The 22,284-nt window shown below is 42.7% G+C and overlaps 1 long non-coding RNA gene across 2 annotated transcripts in view; it reads left to right on the top strand.

Annotated features, from left to right (window-relative positions):
- The window catches only part of LOC126086476 (uncharacterized), a 110,463-nt gene that overhangs the window by 28,245 nt on the left and 59,934 nt on the right, over nt 1-22,284 (top strand). The window lies entirely within an intron of this gene.

Raw genomic sequence — 22,284 nt, 5'->3', positions numbered from 1 at the left:
TATTGAGCGTGGACTAGAGAATGCACGCTTGTGCCAAGTGTCAGAAGAAGGCCGAGGAAAAGAAGCTCGGAGAGGATAGGCTGACCGAAGAGGGCTGCAGTCTGGTTTAGACCTGGGTAGTATGGTGTGCTTTTTTTTTTTTTTTTTAGTACGGTGTGCTTAACACACCAAGACCAAGCAAAAAATAGCATAGATATTCGCTCCAGGAATACATGCTTCCAGAAGATAAACCTGTGTACAAATGAAATAGCTTTATCAGCCTTAACAGTCTATTCGTCAGTACTTGCTTCAAGGCGTTTACCTTCCTGAGCCCACCAATCCAAACCTATTATGTCATTAAAAAAAAAAAAAATTCAATTGCCGTTGAGCGGATTCTGATTTATGACGATCCCCTGTGTGTCGGAATAAAACTATGCTCCCTAGGTTTTCAATGGCTGTGACCTTTCAGAATTACATCACCAGGCTTTCTTCAGGAGCACATCTGGGTGGATTTGAACCACTGATCTTTTGGTTCGTAGTTGAGCACTTAACTGTTTGTGCCACCATGATCGTGTTGTGTGCCATCCAGTTGATTCTTCTTCACAGCAACCCTGCATGACAGAGTAGAACTGCCCCATAAGATTTCCTAGACTGTAATCTTTATGGGAGCAGATCGCCTTGGTCTTTTCTCCCTCAAAGCCATTGGTGGGTTGGAATCAATGACCTTTTCTGTTAGCAGCCTAGTGCTTAACCATCACACCACAGGAGTTCCTTAAAAAAAAAATTTTTTTTTTCACCTGAGGTAAACTGTCTGATTTCAATCAGTTTCCTGCTTGTAAGTCTTGCCTCAAAATCACCTAGCCCTGGCCTTAAAACAGCCTGAGAAACATCCCTTTTGGGCCTTCTCTCCATAGATGCCACCAGGCCTAGCATGGTGCTCTGCTTTACTGTAGGAAGCCCCATACATTCAGCTTTGCTTGATCAACAGGATTTTTCTGATAGTCGTTTTGGTGGTTGACGGTAGACCCTTGACTTCATCTCTCCTTTCTGTCTCTCTTGCCCATTTGTTTTCCTCTGTAGAAATGGTACAAGCACTCTGGGTGGGCAGGTCCAGATCATATAACCATAGTCTTCAGGACTTCACTAGTTAAAGAGGACATCATGGCCCGGTACAAGAATCCCTGCATGTTGAGGGTAGAAGGCTTGGGTTGGGGATATCACTTTGCTAGTAACCACTAATTATGTGTAAATGAAAAAAAACCCAGCAACTACTCATGGCAACCCTATGTGTGTCAGAGTACAACTGTGCTCCACAAGGTTTTCAATGGCTGATTTTTCAGAAGCAGAGCACCAGGCCTTTGTCTCAAGGCACCTCTGGGTAGGCTAGAACCTCCAAACTTTCAGATAGCAACTGAGCTCATGAACCATTTGCACCGCCTGGGGACATCAGCTCTGGGTAGCCTAGAGTAATCTCTAATCCTCCACTTTCTCAACTGTAAAGTGAATGTGACAATAATCACTGCCTAGCCCAACATGGAAACCCTGGTGGCATAGTGGTTAAGAGCTATGGCTGCTAACCAAAAGCTTGGCAGTTAGAATCCACCAGGTGCTCCTTGGAGACCCTATGGGGCAGTTCTGCTCTGTTCTATAGGGTCACTATGAGTCGGAATTGAATCGACGGCAATGGGTTTTTAGCCCAACATGCAGTATTGTTGCCAGGGTTAAATGAGATAGTGTAGGTAAGAGCCTTGTGAAACTCAGTCTCTAGACGTGAGCTGTAACCTCCCCTTGGATGCAGTGAAGGTGAGGGAGGAAAAGCAAGCGGCTGAAGTCTGAGGACCAACAGACAGACAGACACTTTCCCATCCAGATTCCTACATGCCTTTGGCCGTGACTCTCCCGCTGTCTGCAGAAGCTCAGTTTCTCAGCAGGCTGGGTACTGAGCTACGTGATTTCACTCCTTTTGCAGCAAGGGTTCCAAGATGGAAATCTTGGTCAGCTGCAGTTGCTGGTCTGGTTGGATTCAGATCCTGCAAGTCGAGATAACCAGTTTTGCAAACTCTGTGGTTATCGTTCTTCTTCTTCTTTTTTTTCTTTTCTTCTCTAAGGCTCATTTACCTGTGCAGGTGGCAGGGTGTTCACAGGATGCCAGTAGTAACACCTTTGAGCCGACTTCACCTCAGGGCCCCAGAAACCCTTCTTGGGCCTGGTTCCAGTCATTCCGACAATGTTGCCCACAGATGTGCCAGCTGGAATTCGTACAAAGGGGCTCAATTATGTTAATTCCCATGTTCTGGCTTTGTTTGTTCAAAAGAAAAAAAGAAAAGGAAACTCCTATTCGAGTTGAAAATCACGATGAGGCAGAGTCCAGAGACACTTGGCTTAGCCATCATCTCCGTTTTTGCTGGCTACCCAGACAAGGCAGGATTTTCTCCACCCCCATCCGCTCTTGCTTTTTATTTTCCAAGGGCTGGAAGAATATTCCAAGAAGACTGCTGTGATGGAGGGTTATCGAGGACCTAAAGAATACCTGCTATCTTGTGAGCGTTCTCCTAACTGTTTTCATTATGATTCATGTCATTACAATATTAATGTGTTTTAATGAGGACAGTTGTCTTCTTGCTGTTTGTGTGTGTCATAAATCCGGAGGAGAAAAATACTGAAACCTAAAAGGGTGTGTGTCTTTACTAATGCGTTTGGAGGCAAACCAAATGGTGCATTTCTTTTCAGATGCCTTCTGCTTAGCTTTCTGATTTTTGGTCCAGGGCTTTCAAAAAACAAATATAATAAAAATAGAATGGCTTCCTTTTGTAAAGGGTTGCTTATGTGTCTCCTCCGAGGGCTGGTTTTATTGTACAAAAGCTGACTCCTGGGCCTGGGTGTAGGGATTAGTCATTAAGGAATTTACTCTTGGCACTAAGGAATAATGTAATGCAGGTTTAATTAAATCGAAAGCTTACAGTTGATGTTAATTTAATGGTACAGTCAACTTTCAATTATCCATGATGCTGAAAGGGGGTGTGGCATGGATAACCAAACTAATGAATGGTCTAGAATACATTATACTTTTCCCTCTAAATTCACCAGGGCTACTACTGCTCCAGTTGTTTCTACAAGTGGCTGATATTAAGATGATCATGAATGTTTCAGGGAAAGGCATGGTAGTAGCCAGTAGTAGTCAGGCAATTGTTGCTGCAGTCTGCATTGTCGTTGCTGTTGTTAGGTGCCTTTGAGTCAGTTCCGACTCGCAGTGACCCTATGTACAACACTGCATTAGGTACAGTATCATGTTAGCTTATTTAAATGTCACAACTACCTGTGAGATAAGTAGTATTAACTACAGTTTATAGATGAGGAAACAGGTGTGGCGTTGAAACAACTTGTCCAATGTCATCTACTGGAAATTACTAGAAAAGGAACTTGATGTTTTTTGGACCATCCCACGTGTCTAGCAGAGGAAAAAGAAAGTGGTTTAATCTCAACTGAACTGCAGTGTCTTCTGTTCTTAAGAGAACAGTCTAAATTCTCTTCTGACTGTATGCCATTTTATTTTTTAAGCAAAACTCTTGCTTGAGATGAAAGGCATAGTTTGGAAGAAAACAGTAAAATGGAGATAAAATTAACACTACTTTGCTCACAAGATAAATAATTGGGGGTAGGGTGGGGCAGAAAGGCCTAGCAACAAGCTAGCAGATAAGGTAGGCCCTGTGGAGGTGAGAATAAATTTTTTTATTAGAGGGTTGATAGAATTTTTGAGAACCATTCTCCCCCCAAAACAAAAAAAAAACATTGCCATCGAGTCGATTCTGACTCATAGTGACCCTATAGGACAGAGTAGACCCCTGGTGGTATACTGGCTAAGTGCTATAGCTGCTAACCGAAAGGTCAGCAGTTCGAATCCACCAGGCGCTCCTTGGAAACTCTATGGGGCAGTTCTACTCTGTCCTGTAGTGTTGCTATGAGTCAGAATAGACTCGATGGCAACAGGTGTAGTTTGGTTTGGTTTTATAGAGCTTCCAAGGAGTGGCTGGAGGATTTGAATTGCCAACCTTTTAGTTAGAAGCCGTAGCTCTTAACCGCTGCACCGCCAGGGCTCCAAGGGCATCTGAAAAGTCGTTTACGCTACTAGCAGTGAAGTTCTCCGATGTAACACACCTTCTTGACTCCAAATCTTCAGTAAAGAGTGCCACATACAAATACCTGGTGGTAGTGTTGTTTCAGGTAGCTGATCAGCTCCCATAGGCTTGTTGCAAGCAGGGGGAAGAGAATCATTCTGGGAGGCCAGCTGAGGGAGGTGTGGGCAAGGGTTGCCTATGAGAATGTAAGTGACTAGAAATTAAAGAACAGGGCATTGCGCTTTTCTCTAGGCATGGAAGAGGGAAGTCAAATTAATTTTATGTAAATCTCAAAGGATGGGGTGAATTCAGCTGACATGTGCCTTATACAGACAGCCAGAGAAAACAACTGGTTACCAGCTAGTTATCAGCTTGCTCTTCAGCCGGCTGATTTAGAGCTATGTAGTTAATCTGTTAACTCATTCTAGAACTGCTATGGGGCTCCTGGACCAGTAGCATGGACACCGCCTGGGATCTTTTTAGAAATGCAAAATTTCAAATCTATTGAACCATCATTTAAACAAACCCCCAGAATAAATTCCTAGATAATTCACATGCACATGAAAGTCTAAGACATGCTGTCCTGGAACACATTGGTGTTGGGGGTGAAATGATGAGAGGCATGAGTAGATGGTTAGGTTAAGGGCCATGGTAGGGGAAGTTGAATTGGGATTTTAAACTGTCGGGTATCACTTAGAGTAACTACACATGATTTAGAGTTGACTTTGGGGTATGCAGTCTATAAATATAATCACCCACATGACTTACAAGCTTGCTGTAGGCTGAGGGGCTAGGCTTACCTGCCCTTTTTCCAGGCCCTGAGATCCTTGCCTTCAGAGTCATGGCCTTTCTCTGGCTGAGCCCTCTTTCAGATTCTACCTTCCCCCATGCTTCTCTCTAGAAGCCTAGACTTCAGGAGGGAATATTTGTTCTCTTTCCTCTTCCTTTTCTTCACTCTTGCATTTTCGTGGTTGCACTTATCATTTAGTTCATGGGTCACCATCATGAGAGAATTCAGGGAGAGAAGAACATCACACAGAGATGTTGGACATGGAATGGTGGCAGCATGACATTGCCTTGCAGTTATCTTGACTTGTTCTTCATTATGGAGAAAGGGAGTATGTTTCTATCAGTGTATCACGTTAGGTAGAGGGGTACTACTGAACGCATTGTGGTGTGTGTGTGTGTTTCTGCTATGTTGTGTTGTGTTTCCCATGATAGGACGCAGGTGAATAACTTTTGGGGTGCCTGATCAGCTCATCATTCTTTTTTGAGGGGTCAAGCTTCATGACGCAGTGGAACAGGCAATTGTGGATTTGTCCGTACTATGTGACCCTCTTCCTTTGACCATAGCTGAGTCAGTCTGACCTCATCTGGAACAATCAGTGACCCCTCTTGGGGGAGCTGCAACTTGGAACAAAGAGTCTCTTTGATTGGGAATGACTACGCTGAATCACATGATATGACTTCTGTGCGTCAAGGGGAGCAGGACAATAGTCGAGGAATAATATCATCTCCTCCAACTAGCTCAGGCTCCTGTCTTTTTCATTCATGAAATATTTATGGAATATTTTCTACATGCTGGCTAGACCCTAGGAACATTTTGCTTTTGCTCTCTGGGAACTTACCGACTAGAGAAAAAGATAGATATTAATCAAGTTGTTACTTAAACAAATGTAAAATGATGGTTGCAATTGATGGTATGAAAGAAAGGTGCACAGTCCTATAAAAACAAAACAAAACAAAACCAGTTGCCATTGAGTCGATTCTGACTCATAGCGATGCTATAGGACAGAGGAGAACTGTCCCGTAGGATTCCAAGGAGCAGGTGGTGGATTCTAACTGCCAACCTTTTGGTTTAGCAGCCGAGCTCTTAACCACTGCAACACAGGGCTCCCCAAAATGCTAAGCAATGGTATAATTCCCTCCCTACTCAGGGAGATCAAGGAAGGCTCCCTGGGGGAAGAGACATTGGAACACAGGTCTGAAGAATGAGTAGGAGTTCACTGGATGCATAGGCAGGAGGAGAGGGTGCTTGAGGTAGGGCACAGTGTTTGCAAAGCCCCTGTATTCGAAAGCAGTAAGGCAGGTTGTAAGAGTTGGAAATGGACCAGTGGAGCTGAAGCCCAGGCAGCAAAGAGAGGAGGAGGGAAGAGAATGGAGAAGAAGTTGGCAGAGGACATATTAAAATTTTTTTCTTTCCATAATAGCAGTGAGAAGCCACTGAAGTAATTTAAGCAGGAGATGGTGGCTGGTGGTGATCTGATCAGATTTGTCCCAGAATAAGGGAGGATTAGGAAGAAGTAATGAAATACAAAGAGCGATCTTTGCTGTTTGGTGAGGAAGATTTATGTAGGGGCCAGATGACTTTTAAAGATCAAGGCAAACCGTGTGGTAACTAAAACTGAACCACTCACCTAGGCAGTCTGTTGCTTTAAAAAGCCACTTTAGAATGGACTGGAGATAAAAGGCCACAAGGTGCTATGACAGGCTCCCTGAAAGACACAGGAATAGAATTGTCAGTCAGGGGTAGGTTTTTCAGTGTTAGCAAATCACAAAATATGGGGTGAATTATTATTTTAAAGTAGCCCTGGTGGCACGATGGTTAAGCGCTCATCTACGAGTGGAAAGGCTGGTGATTCAAACCCATCAGTGGGTTCCAGGGAGAAAAGACCTGGTGATCTGCTCCTGTAAAGATCACATCCTAGGAAAGCATACGGGGGCAGTTCTACTCTACCGTATCGGGTCGTTATGAGCCAGAGTCGACTCCACGGCCCACAACATTATTCTTCTTTAAAAATAAAATGGGGAGAGATTTTGTTTGGCAAGGAGAACTGCAACTTCATTTCTCTCTGCAAAAGTCAAGGTTTGATCATTGTTTCATGCCAGTTATTTATGGCTTAGCGACAATCACACCATGCCCTTGGCTCTGGCACTGCTTTTGCTCTATCTCTTGCTGTCCCCTGAATTTATTGATTTCATTAGAAGATAAGAGTGACAAAGATGGCTTATAATATTTCAGAGAAATGTAAAACCATTAGCAGGTCATTGTTGAAGTTAGAGCATGCCCTGATAAGCTCCTTAGGAAACCAGTGGCAGCCAATGATACAGGTATTAATCTGCTTGGAAGGTGTGTGTGTGTGTGTGTGTGTGTGTATGTGTGTGTGTGTGTGCATGTGTATACAGGCCAGGCACCGAGTGTGCCATGCAGAATTTGTATATGGTAAGCTTCGTCAGTGAAGTGATGGATAGGTAGGTTATTGACAAAAACAGTTATTATTATCTTGCCTTTCCTTTTTCTGTCTTCCTTGGTTTGAGTCTCCAGTTCAAAGTGCATCTGTTTGACATTAGGGCTGCATTTGGGGGGGCAGGGAAGGAGGCTCTCTGGGCCTGGCCTCTGCTAACTAGCTGGAGTCACAGACTGTGATTAGAGTGACCATCAGCTGCCCTTGAGAGGTCAACCAGTGACCAGCAGGTAGTGTAGTGTGATATGATGTGGCCATTGCTTCAGAGCTATTGCTGCCTCCTCTACGCAGGAGAAGCAATCAAAGGGTTGATCTCTCCTGATCTTTTCCTCATGCAATAAGAAGGGACATGGGGTGGCTAATTACTGTGTGTTGTTATCATTGTGGAAAGCCTGGTGGCATAGTGGTAAATTACTGCAGCTATTAACCAAGAGGTTGGGAGTTCAAATCCGCCAGGTGCTCCTTGGAAACTCTATGGGGCAGTTCTACTCTGTGCTATAGGGTCGCTATGAGTCGGAATCGACTTGACGGCAGTGGGTTTGGTTTTTTGGTTGGTTATCATCGTTGTTGGATGCCGTAGAGTGGATTCCGGCTGATAGAGGTCCCATGTAATGGGGTAGATCTGCCCCCATAGGGTTTTCTTGGCTGTAAGCTTTATAGAAGCAGATCACCAGGTCTTTCTCTCATGGGTTCCAACAGCCAACTTTTAGTTAGCAGCATTGTGTCACCAGGGCTCTTTAATTATTGTGTAGAGGGTTGTTACTGTTAACTCTTGAGAAGATCCTTAAAAAAATATTAAAGATATTTTTTAACTTTCGAGATGGTTAATACTTTTCAAGAGGTGTGATGGTTAATTGCATGTGCTAACTTGGTTAGGATAAGGTATCTAATTGTTTGGTGAAACACTAGCCTAGTTGCTGTTATGAAGTAATTAAACCAAACCAGTTGTTTTCTGGTCATTTCCTACTCAGGGTGTGCCCATGTGTGTCAGAGAAGAACTGTGCTCCATAGGGTTTTCAATGGCTAATTTTTTGGAAGTATATCACCAGGTGCCTCAGGGTGGACTTGAACCTCCAATCTTTAAGTTAGCTGCTGAATCTGTTAACTGTTTTCATCACCCAGGGACTCCCATGTAGTTATTAAAAACCCAAAACCCAAACCCATTGCCCTTGAGTCCATTCTAACTCGTAGCAACCCTGTGAAGTGGTTATGTGTGATTAAATCAGTTGGCCTTAAGTGAAGCCAATTGATTACCCTCCATAACGTGGGTGGGCCTTATCCAATCAGTTGAAGCTCTTAAAAACAAAAATGGAATTTTCCATAGGGTATATTCTGCTTCCAGACTATAAATAGACATCTTTTTGGAAATACTTCAGTCTTCCTGTAGGTGACTTACAGATTTTAGGATTGAAGCCTCTGGGAATCTCCAGCCTGTAACCTGACTTACAGATTTTGGACTTGCCAGCTTTCACAATTGCATGTGCCAGTTCCTTAAAATAAATCCTGCTCTTTCTCTCTCTTTTCATATATACATATATATATATGAAACTAATTCTATTTCTCTAGGGACCCTTGATTAAGCTAAGACAGGTGGTTAGAAAGCAGAGAGATTATTTACATGAGCCTCTGTTGCCTTGTTTGTCCAGTTTAGTGCTAGCGCGCACAGTAACAGTTAGCTGATACCTGATATGGATGTCTCAGAAGGTCACAGGTTGAGGGCTTTTGAGTCATTATTTGATGCAAAGGTGTGGAGGTGTTACACTCAGAGGAAGGTGAGTGTCTGCTCATGTTTCTGAGTCCAGGGCAAGAAGAAATGGACTCCAAGTACAACAACCAAATGGTCTCACACAGAGGATGGACAAGGATCCATGGAATCCCTTGTGGGCCCCAGATAACCTGCCTAACAGGCTTCCTCCTTACCTGCCTAAAGGTAGGGAGAGGATCACGGGCTCCCTGAAGACCTTCTTTTCTTGAGGGTGTGATTTCATAAAATAGGATTGTTTTAATTATTCAGCTAACCGTTCATTTACTGACATTTTTCAAAGTATGAGCTATAGGATTAAGAAATTGAAACCTGAGAGTAAACCTCTACCCATACTGGTAAAAAAAAAAGCAGTATAAAAAACAAACGCATTGCTGTTGTTGAGTCGATCCCAACTCATAGCAATCCTGTAGGACACAGCAGAACTGCCCCATAGGGTTTCCAAGGAGCAGCTGGTGGATTTGAACTGCTGACCTTTTGGTTAGCAGCCGAGGTCTTAACCGCTGAATCACCAGGGCTCTGGTAGCACTGTGTCATCTAAAAATCAGCAGAGATACGGAAATATGTGGCTCTAAAAACAAACAAAAAAATCAGATTGCCATCGAGTCAATTCCGTCATCCCACGTGTGCAGAGTAGAACTGCTCCATAGGGTTTTCATAGCTGTGATTGTCAGGCCTGCCTTCTGGGGCACCTTTGGGTGGGTTCGAACCTCGAACCTTTTAGTGAAGTAGCCAAGTTTTTAACTGTTAGCACCTTACGGGCACTCCTATGTGGTTCTAACACTGACCACATTCAGAAAGGGCCTTCAGTGGTTTGCTTAAGTGCTCTCAGACCTCTTCTCTGCTTGCAAACTGGGAATAATAATAACAAGCCTATTTCTCATATATGGTGGCTATGAGACCAAGAAAATACCATCTGCTAAAATGCACTGAAAAACCTCAAGGGCAGTACAAGCCTGGCTAATTATTAGGCGTATAAGAAGTATAAGGAGAGTGGAGGGATCTAGAATGCTCATCTGTTGTCATAAGCTTTCTATTATTTTATGTTTTCTACTGTGGACATTCTGTTTCTGAGGCCTAAGCAACTCCCATAGGTAAATTGAAGAAAAGGGTCAAATTTTATGCACTAATTTGAAAACACTGCATAGGAATTTTCTTCCTAATAATACGAGAATATTGCAGTCTTCAGTTTCAAATAGGATGATTTACTGGAGTTGTGTTGCCAGATGACATACAGAATGCAGGTTAAATTTGAATTTCAGATAAACGAAGTAGCACCAACTGAGTGGCCAAAACAATAGAAATGTGTTCTCTTGTAGTTCTGGAGGCTGAAAGTCTTGAATCAAGGTGTTGTCAAGGCTGGTTCCTTCTGGAGGCTCTGAGGGAGAATCATTCCTCAGTCCTAGCTTCTCATGGTTTCCCACATCCTTGGTGTTGCCTAGCTTGTAAATAGATGTGTTTCCAATTTCTGCATCTGGCTTCCCATGGCTGTCTTCTCTGTGTCTTTTCTCCTCTTTTCATGAGGACACCAGTCATATTTGATTAGAGTCCATCCAATTCCAGTGTGATGGACTTCATCTGCAAGAACAATTTCCAAACCAGGCCACATTCAGAGGTACTGGAGGTCAGGACATGTATCAACCTATAACAAACAACAAATAATTTTTGAGTATTGTTTTTGTTGTTGTTTGCTGTCGTTAAGTCGGCCCCTGACTCACGGCTATCCCATGTGCAATGGGATAGGGCCATTGTGATCCAAAGGGTTTTCGCTGGCTGATTTCCCAAAGTAGATTGCCAGACCTTTCTTCCTAGTCCATCTTAGTCTGGAAACTCTGCTGAAACCTGTTCAACAATCTAGGAACATGCAAGCCTCCAATGACAGATGGGTGATGGTTGCCCTTGAGGTGCATTGGCCAAGAATGCACCTTAAATATTTCATGGAACATGCTTATACTGAAAAAATTATTTGTCATTTATGGGAAATTCAGATTTAACTGAGTGTCCTGTATATTTATTTGCCAAATTTGGCAATCCTGTGCTAGAGATATGGACTTAAAGTACACACAAAATCTAACCAAACCCATTGCCATGGGTTCCATTCCAACTCATAGCGACCCTATAGGACAGGGTAGAACTACCCCACAGAGTTTCTAAGGAGTGGCTGGTGGATTCAAACTGCTGACCTTTCAGTTAGCAGTCGATCTCTTAACCACTGCCTCACCAGGGCTCCAAAGGACACACAAGGGAGTGAAATTCCATTCCCACATTAGCATGTTGGCTGAAAGAATGAATGAAAGATATACAAAAGGCTCAATGAGCAGCACAGCAAGGCGGGGCCAGCACTGATGTAAAAAGTAGAATTCTATTCCCAACCTGCCGTGACTGATTGGGCATGGCTGCACAAATCATGATCAATTTCTAGGCCTTCCTTTTCTTGAATGGAGGGTGTGGCTGCCTTATTAATCCAGTACTGCTATAACAGAAATACCACAAGTGGGCAGCTTTAACGAACAGAAATTTATTTTCTCACAGTTTAGGAGGCTAGGAGTCCAAGTTCAGGGCGCCAGCTTCAGGGGAAAGCTTTCCCTTTCTGCCGGCTTTCTGTTTCCCTGTTCCTTGGAGATCTCATGTGGCCTGGCTTCTATTCTCCCCCATCTCTGCTTGCTTGCTTGCTCAATCTGCTCTTTTTATATCTCAAAAGACATGGATTTAAGACGTATCCTACACTAATCCTGCCTCATTAACATAACAAAGAAAACCCATTCCCAAATGGGATTATAACCACAGCTCTAGGGGTTAGGATTTACAGCACATATATTTGGGGGACACAGTTCAATCCATCACAGTGGCCCTTATGGCTCTAACTGAATCCTTCAAGTAATCAACCTAAACCCTGAATGAGCTAATGACCTTCCTATGGATATTGCATTTCCTTCCTATGGAAAAACCCTCTGCAAATGTCAGTGGTTCAGTGAGGCCTATAGAAGTCAAGTCCCCAGTCTGAGATTGGTGGGAGCTCATGAGGCTGCTGGGAGGAAATCCAAGGCTGCTTCGGGGGCTCCTGAATCAGCATATCTTTGAATCAGGTGTCCTCACATGGTTTGAACAGATCCCCAAAAGCCCTGTTTGGCATTGTAGGTACGGTGTGATGGTCCGGGGGAGCTTCTGAACCAATTCATTGCCACCTAAGAGGCTCACAGTGAGGCAGCACTGCAGGGAGTCGAGGAACCTGGGTTCTAGTCCCAGCTGCTGTGACTCTGTGCCCTGTGGCTCTGGGCAAAGTACTCTGTATTTTAGTCTCCTTAAAAAAAAAAAAAAAAAAGTGGCACAGTGGTTAAGTACTTGGCTGCTAACCAAAAAGTCAGCAGTTTGAATTCACCAGCCACTCCTTAGAAACCCTATGGGGCAGTTCTACACTGTCCTTTAGGGTTGCTGTGAGTCACAATTGACTTGACAGCAATGGTTTGGTTTTTTTAGTTGTGAAAGTGGCCACCTCAGTGGTGTGAACAGTTAAGTTCTTGGCTACTAAAGAAAAGGTTGGCAGTTCTAGTCCTCCCAGAGATGCCTCAGAAGAAAGGCCTGGTAATATGCTTCTGGATAACAGCCATTGAAAATCCTATGGGGTACAGTTCTATTCTGACATACATGGGGTTACCAGGAGTTGCAATAGATTCTATGGCAACTGTGTTTTTTTTTTTTTAGTTGTAAAATGTGGAATTTATATTAACTCAGAGACCATTTTTGGCTTTAAACTTCTCTGATTCCATAGTGTGCTCTTGGGTTTCTTTTATCTTTATCTCAGTATTTGTTTCTTAAAGAGCCAGGTCCCAATGCAGGGGTGGATTATCCAATAGATAAGGTAAGCACACTGTTTACCTTGCTTACCAGATCATCTGTAGTGAATAATTTCACATTTTTTCACCACATCAAATATTCTGCTTCTAGGTATGGCTGGCATCTATCTCTCTCCTAAACCCACTGCACCTTTCTACAGAATCAAAAAAAAAAAAAGAGCATCTTCAAATTTACAGTCCCTGACAAGGGTGGATTACCCAGTAAACAAGGTAAGCATGGGCTTACTTGTGCTTGCTTACTAATCTATAGTGAACAATTTCACATGTGTTTCACCACATCTTTGATTCACATATGAAATTGTTCACTACAGATGATCTGGTAAGCAAGACAAGCACCATGCTTACCTTGTCTATTAGATAATCTGCCCCTGCCCCAATGACACCTTTTCATTTGTATGATGTTCAGCTCATGAGAGAATCTAAATGCTGACTCTGCACCTCTCAGGGCTGCTGAGCCTTTTGCACGAAGGAAAGAAAGCTGGATTTTTTTTTTCCTTCTTCTTCTTCACCAGATATTTTTAGCTTTTCTAAAAGCTTCTCACTCTGAGCCTTAAAAAGAAATAAGAACCTCTTCCAAAAATGCAAATGGTCTGGCAAGGAGCGGGAGTGATGTTTTCAGTCTTCCTGGGACAATTGTTTTCTCTCCCATAGATGTTCTCAGTGTAGACGGATGAAGGCTGTGGGCGCTGAGTGGAGGTGGGAAGGTGCTCTCCAAGCTACAGTGAGGCGGGTGCCCCGAGAGAGCTTTCCTGGGGGGCCGCCGCATGGTCGTACGTGGTATGGGCTTGCTTTTGCAGTCAGGCATTTGTTCAAATTGTCCCAGAGCAATTCTGAATGGGAAAGTGGGTTGCTTAAGGTGTTTTAGAAGGTTGTGTTTTGGTTTTTTTTTGTTTGATCACCAAGAATCCTGAGATGAGGTGGAGGGCTCTTTCATTCCTGTCATTCTCCAGCCTTGCATAGCCTCTGGAGAGCCAGTAGGAGCTGTTGGTGGTGGCGGTCAAGGTGGGTAGAAACAGCACTGGCCCAAGGATGAAATGGAAGTGACAGCAAACTGACATTCCAGTGGCTTCACTTTTGAAAGCATCCGTTTGGTTATAATCCTCAGCTTCAAATTTTTCTTATTTGAACACCACTGTGTCCTGTTTGCTCTCTGAGGTCCTTTGCCTCCAGTGATGTCGCTTCCTTTTCTAAACTCCCATAGCACGGGGCTCAGACTGTGGGGGATCACCCATCGAAGAAGGAAGGGTTCCTTGTATAGGTCTTTGCTTTTCAGGAGGCTGTTGAAAGGGGAAGCCAGCTGTCACTGTGCTGGATATCTCATACAGGGGCGGATTATCCAATAAGCAAGGTAAGCACAGGCTTATTTGTGCTTGCTTACTAATCTGTAGTGAATAATTTCACATGGGTTTTACCACATCAAAGATGTGTTAGTAAGCACAAGTAAGTCCATGCTTACCTTGCTTACTGGGTTATCTGCCTCTGTCAGGGATTGTAATTTGAAAAGAGGCTTTGATTCTGTAGGAAGGTGTTATGGTTTTGGGAGACAGATGCCAGCCGTACCCAGAAGCAGAATCTTTGATGTGGTAAAAAAAATGCGAAATTGTTCACATGGTAAGCACCGTGCTTACCTTGCCTATTGGATCATCTGCCCCTGACCTCATACATATATTATTTCACTTACTCTTTCCAAGAATCTTGCAATTATGTCTGATTCATACCTTTGATTCCCTAGCATCTAGCTCGTAGTAGATGCTCGCTAACTGTTCAGTAGCCTGATACAAGACTTCTCATTTATGTCCCCAGAGCTATTCAAAGTTAATTTATTTTTAAAATAATTATTTGGTCCTAAATCTTGCTGCAAAACAACCAAACTTTAAGTCAAATTCACTGAATACATGTGGCTGTGACCTCTTTAAGGAGACGTTCTGTATACCCCATGATCAACCATTTTGCAAAAAAATTAAAAAAGATTCTATTGGCATATTAACACGAAAATGGAGACTACTCGCCTCACCCCATACACACAGTCATGCATGTTTCTCAGAATGTCAGTAATTGCAGTAATGTGGGGTGGGGGGTGGGGCATGGCAATGCAGGCTCTTTCAGGGGAAAAGATTAAAAATCAGCAAAGGAGACTGAAAAGGAGTAACTAATGAGACAGTGGGAAAACAAAGAACACATGGTGTCCTAGAAGGCCAGGGAGTAAAGTACTTCCAGGAGGAAGGAGGAGTCTATGGGGCCAGATGCTGCTGCTATGGCTTAGTTACATGGAAGGCATTGCCGTCTCTGATAAGAGCAGTTTTGGAAGAGTGAAGGGGGTGAAAGTTGAGTGGGAGCAGGCTTAGGGAAGAAGAGTTGTTGAGGAATTGAAGCCTCATAAAACATTCTCTTGAGAAGTGTTGCTGGAAAGAGGAACAGAGAAAGGGATGGTAGCTGGAGGCAGAAGCAGTGTCAAGAGAAGACTTCTTTAAGGATGGGAGAAAAAACAGTTATGTTTTTTATATGCTGAGGTGAATGATCTAATAGAGATGGGAAATTAATCATGCTGGAGAGAGAAGATGGGACCCTTGGAATGGTGTCCTTGAATAGGTGAGGACTTGTCAGCATTCCTTGAATTTTTCCATTTTCGTTACACCTTGCATTCCATCTGTCATGATAGAATTGTGTCCCCCTGAAAATATGTGTCAACTTGATTAGGCCATGATTCCCAGCATTCTGTGGTTGTCCTCCATTTTGTGACTGTAATTTTATGTTCAGAAGATTAGGGTGGGATTGTAACACTATCCTTACTCAGGTCACCTCCCTGAACCAATGTAAAGGGAGTTTCCCTGGGGTGTGGCCTGCACCACCTTTTAGCTCAAGAGATAAAAGGAAAGGGAAGCAAGCAGAGAGTTGGGGACCTCATACTACCAAGAAAGCAGCACCAGGAGCAGAACGCGTCCTTCAGACCCTGGGTTCCTGCGCAGAAAATCTCCTTGACTAGGGGAAAACTGAGGACAAGGACTTTCCTCCAGAGCTGTTAGAGAGAGAAAGCCTTCCCTGGAGCCAACGCCCTGAATTTGGACTTGTAATCTATTAGACTGTGAGAAAATAAATTTCTCATTGTTAAAGCCATCCACTTGCGGTATTTCTGTATGGCAGCACTAGATGACTAAGATACCATCTGTCAGCCAGTCCTGTCCTTTACTTCTTGACATGGTCTCTTCCTCTTCCAGATTAAACTCCTCTTCCAGATTATTCTCTAGAGGTGTTCTAATCTTCTCTAGTCATACCACAGAGCTCAGGGTCTAGGTCACAGATCGCAGCTTTCTAGATGGAACCTCAGTGTCAGATGGGACGCCTCCATCCTGAAGAGATCTGGTTAAACATGGCTGGAACCACATTATCAAAGCTTGTGAGAGTGAGAGTGCTCTCTGAGCTGGTTGGCAGTTCCTGCAGCTTACTTCCTCATGTCTCTTTGCACCCCCAAGTTCTCATGTTCTTTTCCTGATTAATCCCATGACTCTCTGGACATAGACCTCAGACCTTCCACTAGTTTTCTTAGAGTGCCTCCAGTCTCATTTTTTACAGCTGAGGAAACTGACAGTCCCGGAAGGAAAGTGATGGCTTAGGTATTAGTTTTATCTCATCTGTTAGATTCTTGGTTCCTGTTATCTGGGACCGGAGATTCTACATCTTACTGTCATGTCTTAGTCATCTATGCTGCTATAACAGAAATACCACAAGTGGATGGCTTTAACTAAGAGAACTTTACTCTCTCACAGTCCGGTAGGCTAGAAGTCTGAATTCAGGGTGCTAACTCCCAGGGAAGGCTTTCTCTTTCTGCCGACTCTGGAGGAAGGTCCTTGTCATCAATCTTCTGCTGAACTAGGAGCTTCTCAGTGCAGGGACCCCTGGTCCAAAGGATGCGCTATTCTCCTGGCTCTTGCTTCTTGGTGATATGAGGTCTCCCTGTCTCTCTTTTTTATATCACAAAAGAGATTGGCTTAAAACTCTATCTAGGGGGCGGAGCCAAGATGGCGGACTAGGCAGACGCTACCTCGGATCCCTCTTACAACAAAGACACGGAAAAACAAGTGAATCGATCACATACATAACAATCTACGAACCCTGAACAACAAACACAGATTTAGAGACGGAGAACGAACTAATACGGGGAAGCAGCGATTGTTTCCAGAGCCTGGAGCCAGCATACCAGTCAGGTATGGCACAAGCACAGAGACCTGCTCCACCCCCCTGAACTAACCCCGGGAGGGGGACTAGCCGGTTCCATGGGCGGCGTGGGACGCAGCCGTTAGGAGAAGTCCCCGGGAGGCAGTGACTGATCTTGGAGCAGAAAGAGTAGCATCCGAGCCGGGGAACCGTCCCACAGGGATTTGGACTGCACGCAGGTACGCCATAAACACGGAGAGTTGCTCCACCCCCTGAACTAACCCCGGGAAGGTGACCATCCGGGTCGCGTGGGCGGCGTGGGACGCAGCCGGTAGGAGAAGTCCCCGGGAGGCAGTGACTGGTATTGGAGCGGGGAGAACAGCGTTCCAGCCGGGACACTCGGTCGCGGCACAAGCACGGGGAGCTACTCCACCCATCTGAACTAACCCCGGGAGGGGGCCCACCTGGTTCACGGGGGCGGCACGGCCACGCGGCTGGAGGGACGAGAAGTCCCCGGGAGGCAGCGACTGATTTTGGAGACGAGAGTGCACCGTCCCAGTAGGGGAGCCTTGACGCTGGGCGTGGGGCTGGAAGCGGAGGATCTGACCGTGACTCCAGCGGGCCAGACCCCCCGGGGGCAATCTCCACACAGCCAGCACACATAGGCGACGCGCCCGCGGGAATCTCAGATATAAGAGTCATTCCAAGCAAGACAAGCAACTCTGGCTATATTCTGAGGTGCTACTCTCCTATCTCTCTGTTCCCTCCCCCACCCTCCCCAGGCGGCTTCATTAACATCTGAATAGCCTGAGCCAGAGGGAGAACTCTGATAGGGATCTGACTGCAGTTTTTTTTTAGCGGATTTTCTGGAAAAACTAGTTTCCCAGTGATGGCTCGGAGACAACAATCCATATCAAACCACTTAAAGAAGCAGACCGTGACAGCTTCTCCAACTCCCCAAACAAAAGAATCAAAATCTTTCCCAAATGAAGATACAATTTTGGAATTATCAGATACAGAATATAAAAAACTAATTTACAGAATGCTTAATGATATCACAAATGAAATTAGGATATCTGCAGAAAAAGCCAAGGAACACACTGATAAAACTGTTGAAGAACTCAAAAAGATTATTCAAGAACATACTGGAAAAATTAATAAGTTGCAAGAATCCATAGAGAGACAACATGTAGAAATCCAAAAGATTAACAATAAAATAACAGAATTAGACAACACACTAGGAAGTCAGAGGAGCAGACTCGAGCAATTAGAATGCAGACTGGGACATCTGGAGGACCAGGGAATCAACACCAACATAGCTGAAAAAAAATCAGATAAAAGAATTAAAAAAAATGAAGAAACCCTAAGAATTATGTGGGACTCTATCAAGAAGGATAACCTGCGGGTGATTGGAGTCCCAGAACAGGGAGGGGGGACAGAAAACACAGAGAAAATAGTTGAAGAACTTCTGACAGAAAACTTCCCTGACATCATGAAAGACGAAAGGATATCTATCCAAGATGCTCATCGAACCCCATTTAAGATTGATCCAAAAAGAAAAACACCAAGACATATTATCATCAAACTCACCAAAACCAAAGATAAACAGAAAATTTTAAAAGCAGCCAGGGAGAAAAGAAAGGTTTCCTTCAAGGGAGAATCAATAAGAATATGTTCTGACTACTCAGCAGAAACCATGCAGGCAAGAAGGGAATGGGACGACATATACAGAACACTGAAGGAGAAGAACTGCCAACCAAGGATCATATATCCAGCAAAACTCTCTCTGAAATATGAAGGCGAAATTAAGATATTTACAGACAAACACAAGTTTAGAGAATTTGCAAAAACCAAACCAAAGCTACAAGAAATACTAAAGGATATTGTTTGGTCAGAGAACCAATAATATCAGATATCAGCACAACACAAGGTCACAAAACAGAACGTCCTGATATCAACTCAAATAGGGAAATCACAAAAACAAACAAATTAAGATTAATTAAAAAAAAATACACATAACAGGGAATCATGGAAGTCAATAGGTAAAAGATCACAATAATCAAAAAGAGGGACTAAATACAGGAGGCATTGAACTGCCATATGGAGAGTGATACAAGGCGATATAGAACAATACAAGTTAGGTTTTTACTTAGAAAAATAGGGGTATATAATGAGGTAACCACAAAAAGGTATAACAACTCTATAACTCAAGACAAAAACCAAGAAAAACGTAACGACTCAACTAACATAAAGTCAAACACTATGAAAGTGAGGATCTCACAATTTACTAAGAAAAACGCCTCAGCACAAAAAAGTATGTGGAAAAATGAAATTGTCAACAACACACATAAAAAGGCATCAAAATGACAGCACTAAAAACTTATTTATCTATAATTACCCTGAATGTAAATGGACTAAATGCACCAATAAAGAGACAGAGAGTCACAGACTGGATAAAGAAACACGATCCATCTATATGCTGCCTACAAGAGACACACCTTAGACTTAGAGACACAAACAAACTAAAACTCAAAGGATGGAAAAAAGTATATCAAGCAAACAATAAGCAAAAAAGAAGAGGAGTAGCAATATTAATTTCTGACAAAATAGACTTTAGACTTAAATCCACCACAAAGGATAAAGAAGGACACTATATAATGATAAAAGGGACAATTGATCAGGAAGACATAACCATATTAAATATTTACGCACCCAATGACAGGGCTGCAAGATATATAAATCAAATTTTAACAGAACTGAAAAGCGAGATAGATACCTCCACAATTATAGTAGGAGACTTCAACACACCCCTTTCGGAGAAGGACAGGACATCCAGTAAGAAGCTCAACAGAGACACGGAAGATCTAATTACAACAATCAACCAACTTGACCTCATTGACTTATACAGAACTCTCCACCCAACTGCTGCAAAATATACTTTTTTTTCTAGCGCACATGGAACATTCTCTAGAATAGACCACATATTAGGTCATAAAACAAACCTTTGCAGAGTCCAAAACATCGAAATATTACAAAGCATCTTCTCAGACCACAAGGCAATAAAACTAGAGATCAATAACAGAAGAACGAGGGAAAAGAAATCAAATACTTGGAAAATGAACAATACCCTCCTGAAAAAAGACTGGGTTATAGAAGACATCAAGGAGGGAATAAGGAAATTCATAGAAAGCAACGAGAATGAAAATACTTCCTATCAAAACCTCTGGGACACAGCAAAAGCAGTGCTCAGAGGTCAATTTATATCAATAAATGCACACATACAAAAAGAAGAAAGAGCCAAAATCAGAGAACTGTCCCTACAACTTGAACAAATAGAAAGTGAGCAACAAAAGAATCCATCAGGCACCAGAAGAAAACAAATAATAAAAATTAGAGCTGAACTAAATGAATTAGAGAACAGAAAAACAATTGAAAGAATTAACAAAGCCAAAAGCTGGTTCTTTGAAAAAATTAACAAAATTGATAAACCATTGGCTAGACTGACTAAAGAAATACAGGAAAGGAAACAAATAACCCGAATAAGAAATGAGAGGGACCACATCACAACAGAACCAAATGAAATTAAAAGAATCATTTCAGATTATTATGAAAAATTGTACTCTAACAAATTTGAAAACCTAGAAGAAATGGATGAATTCCTTGAAAAACACTACCTACCTAAACTAACACATTCAGAAGCAGAACAACTAAATAGACCCATAACAAAAAAAGAGATTGAAACGGTAATCAAAAAACTCCCAACAAAAAAAAGTCCTGGCCCGGACGGCTTCACTGCAGAGTTCTACCAAATTTTCAGAGAAGAGTTAACACCACTACTACTAAAGGTATTCCAAAGCATAGAAAATGACGGAATACTACCCAACTCATTCTATGAAGCCACCATCTCCCTGATACCAAAACCAGGTAAAGACATTACAAAAAAAGAAAATTATAGACCTATATCCCTCATGAACATTGATGCAAAAATCCTCAACAAAATTCTAGCCAATAGAATCCAACAACACATCAAAAAAATAATTCACCCTGATCAAGTGGGATTTATACCAGGTATGCAAGGCTGGTTTAATATCAGAAAAACCATTAATGTAATCCATCACATAAATAAAACAAAAGACAAAAACCACATGATCTTATCAATTGATGCAGAAAAGGCATTTGACAAAGTCCAACACCCATTTATGATAAAAACTCTTACCAAAATAGGAATTGAAGGAAAATTCCTCAACATAATAAAGGGCATCTATGCAAAGCCAACAGCCAATATCACTCTAAATGGAGAGAACCTGAAAGCATTTCCCTTGAGAACGGGAACCAGACAAGGATGCCCTTTATCACCGCTCTTATTCAACATCGTGTTGGAAGTCTTAGCCAGGGCAATCAGGCTAGACAAAGAAATAAAAGGTATCCGGATTGGCAAGGAAGAAGTAAAGTTATCACTATTTGCAGATGACATGATTATATACACAGAAAACCCTAAGGAATCCTCCAGAAAACTACTGAAACTAATAGAAGAGTTTGGCAGAGTCTCAGGTTATAAAATAAACATACAAAAATCACTTGGATTCCTCTACATCAACAAAAAGAACACCGAAGAGGAAATAACCAAATCAATACCATTCACGGTAGCCCCCAAGAAGATAAGATACTTAGGAATAAATCTTACCAAGGATGTAAAAGACCTATACAAAGAAAACTACAAAGCTCTACTACAAGAAATTCAAAAGGACATACTTAAGTGGAAAAACATACCTTGCTCATGGATAGGAAGACTTAACATAGTAAAAATGTCTATTCTACCAAAAGCCATCTATACATTTAACGCACTTCCGATCCAAATTCCAATGTCATATTTTAAGGGGATAGAGAAACAAATCACCAATTTCATATGGAAGGGAAAGAAGCCCCGGATAAGCAAAGCACTACTGAAAAAGAAGAAGAAAGTGGGAGGCCTCACCTTACCTGACTTCAGAACCTATTATACAGCCACAGTAGTCAAAACAGCCTGGTATTGGTACAACAACAGACACATAGACCAATGGAACAGAATTGAGAACCCAGACATAGATCCATCCACGTATGAGCAGCTGATATTTGACAAAGGACCAGTGTCAATTAACTGGGGAAAAGACAGCCTTTTTAACAAATGGTGCTGGCAT

Source organism: Elephas maximus, chromosome 12, assembly GCF_024166365.1.
Source record: "Elephas maximus indicus isolate mEleMax1 chromosome 12, mEleMax1 primary haplotype, whole genome shotgun sequence".
NCBI classification, from domain to species: Eukaryota; Metazoa; Chordata; class Mammalia; order Proboscidea; family Elephantidae; genus Elephas; species Elephas maximus.
This window is presented reverse-complemented; position numbering and strand designations above follow the sequence as displayed.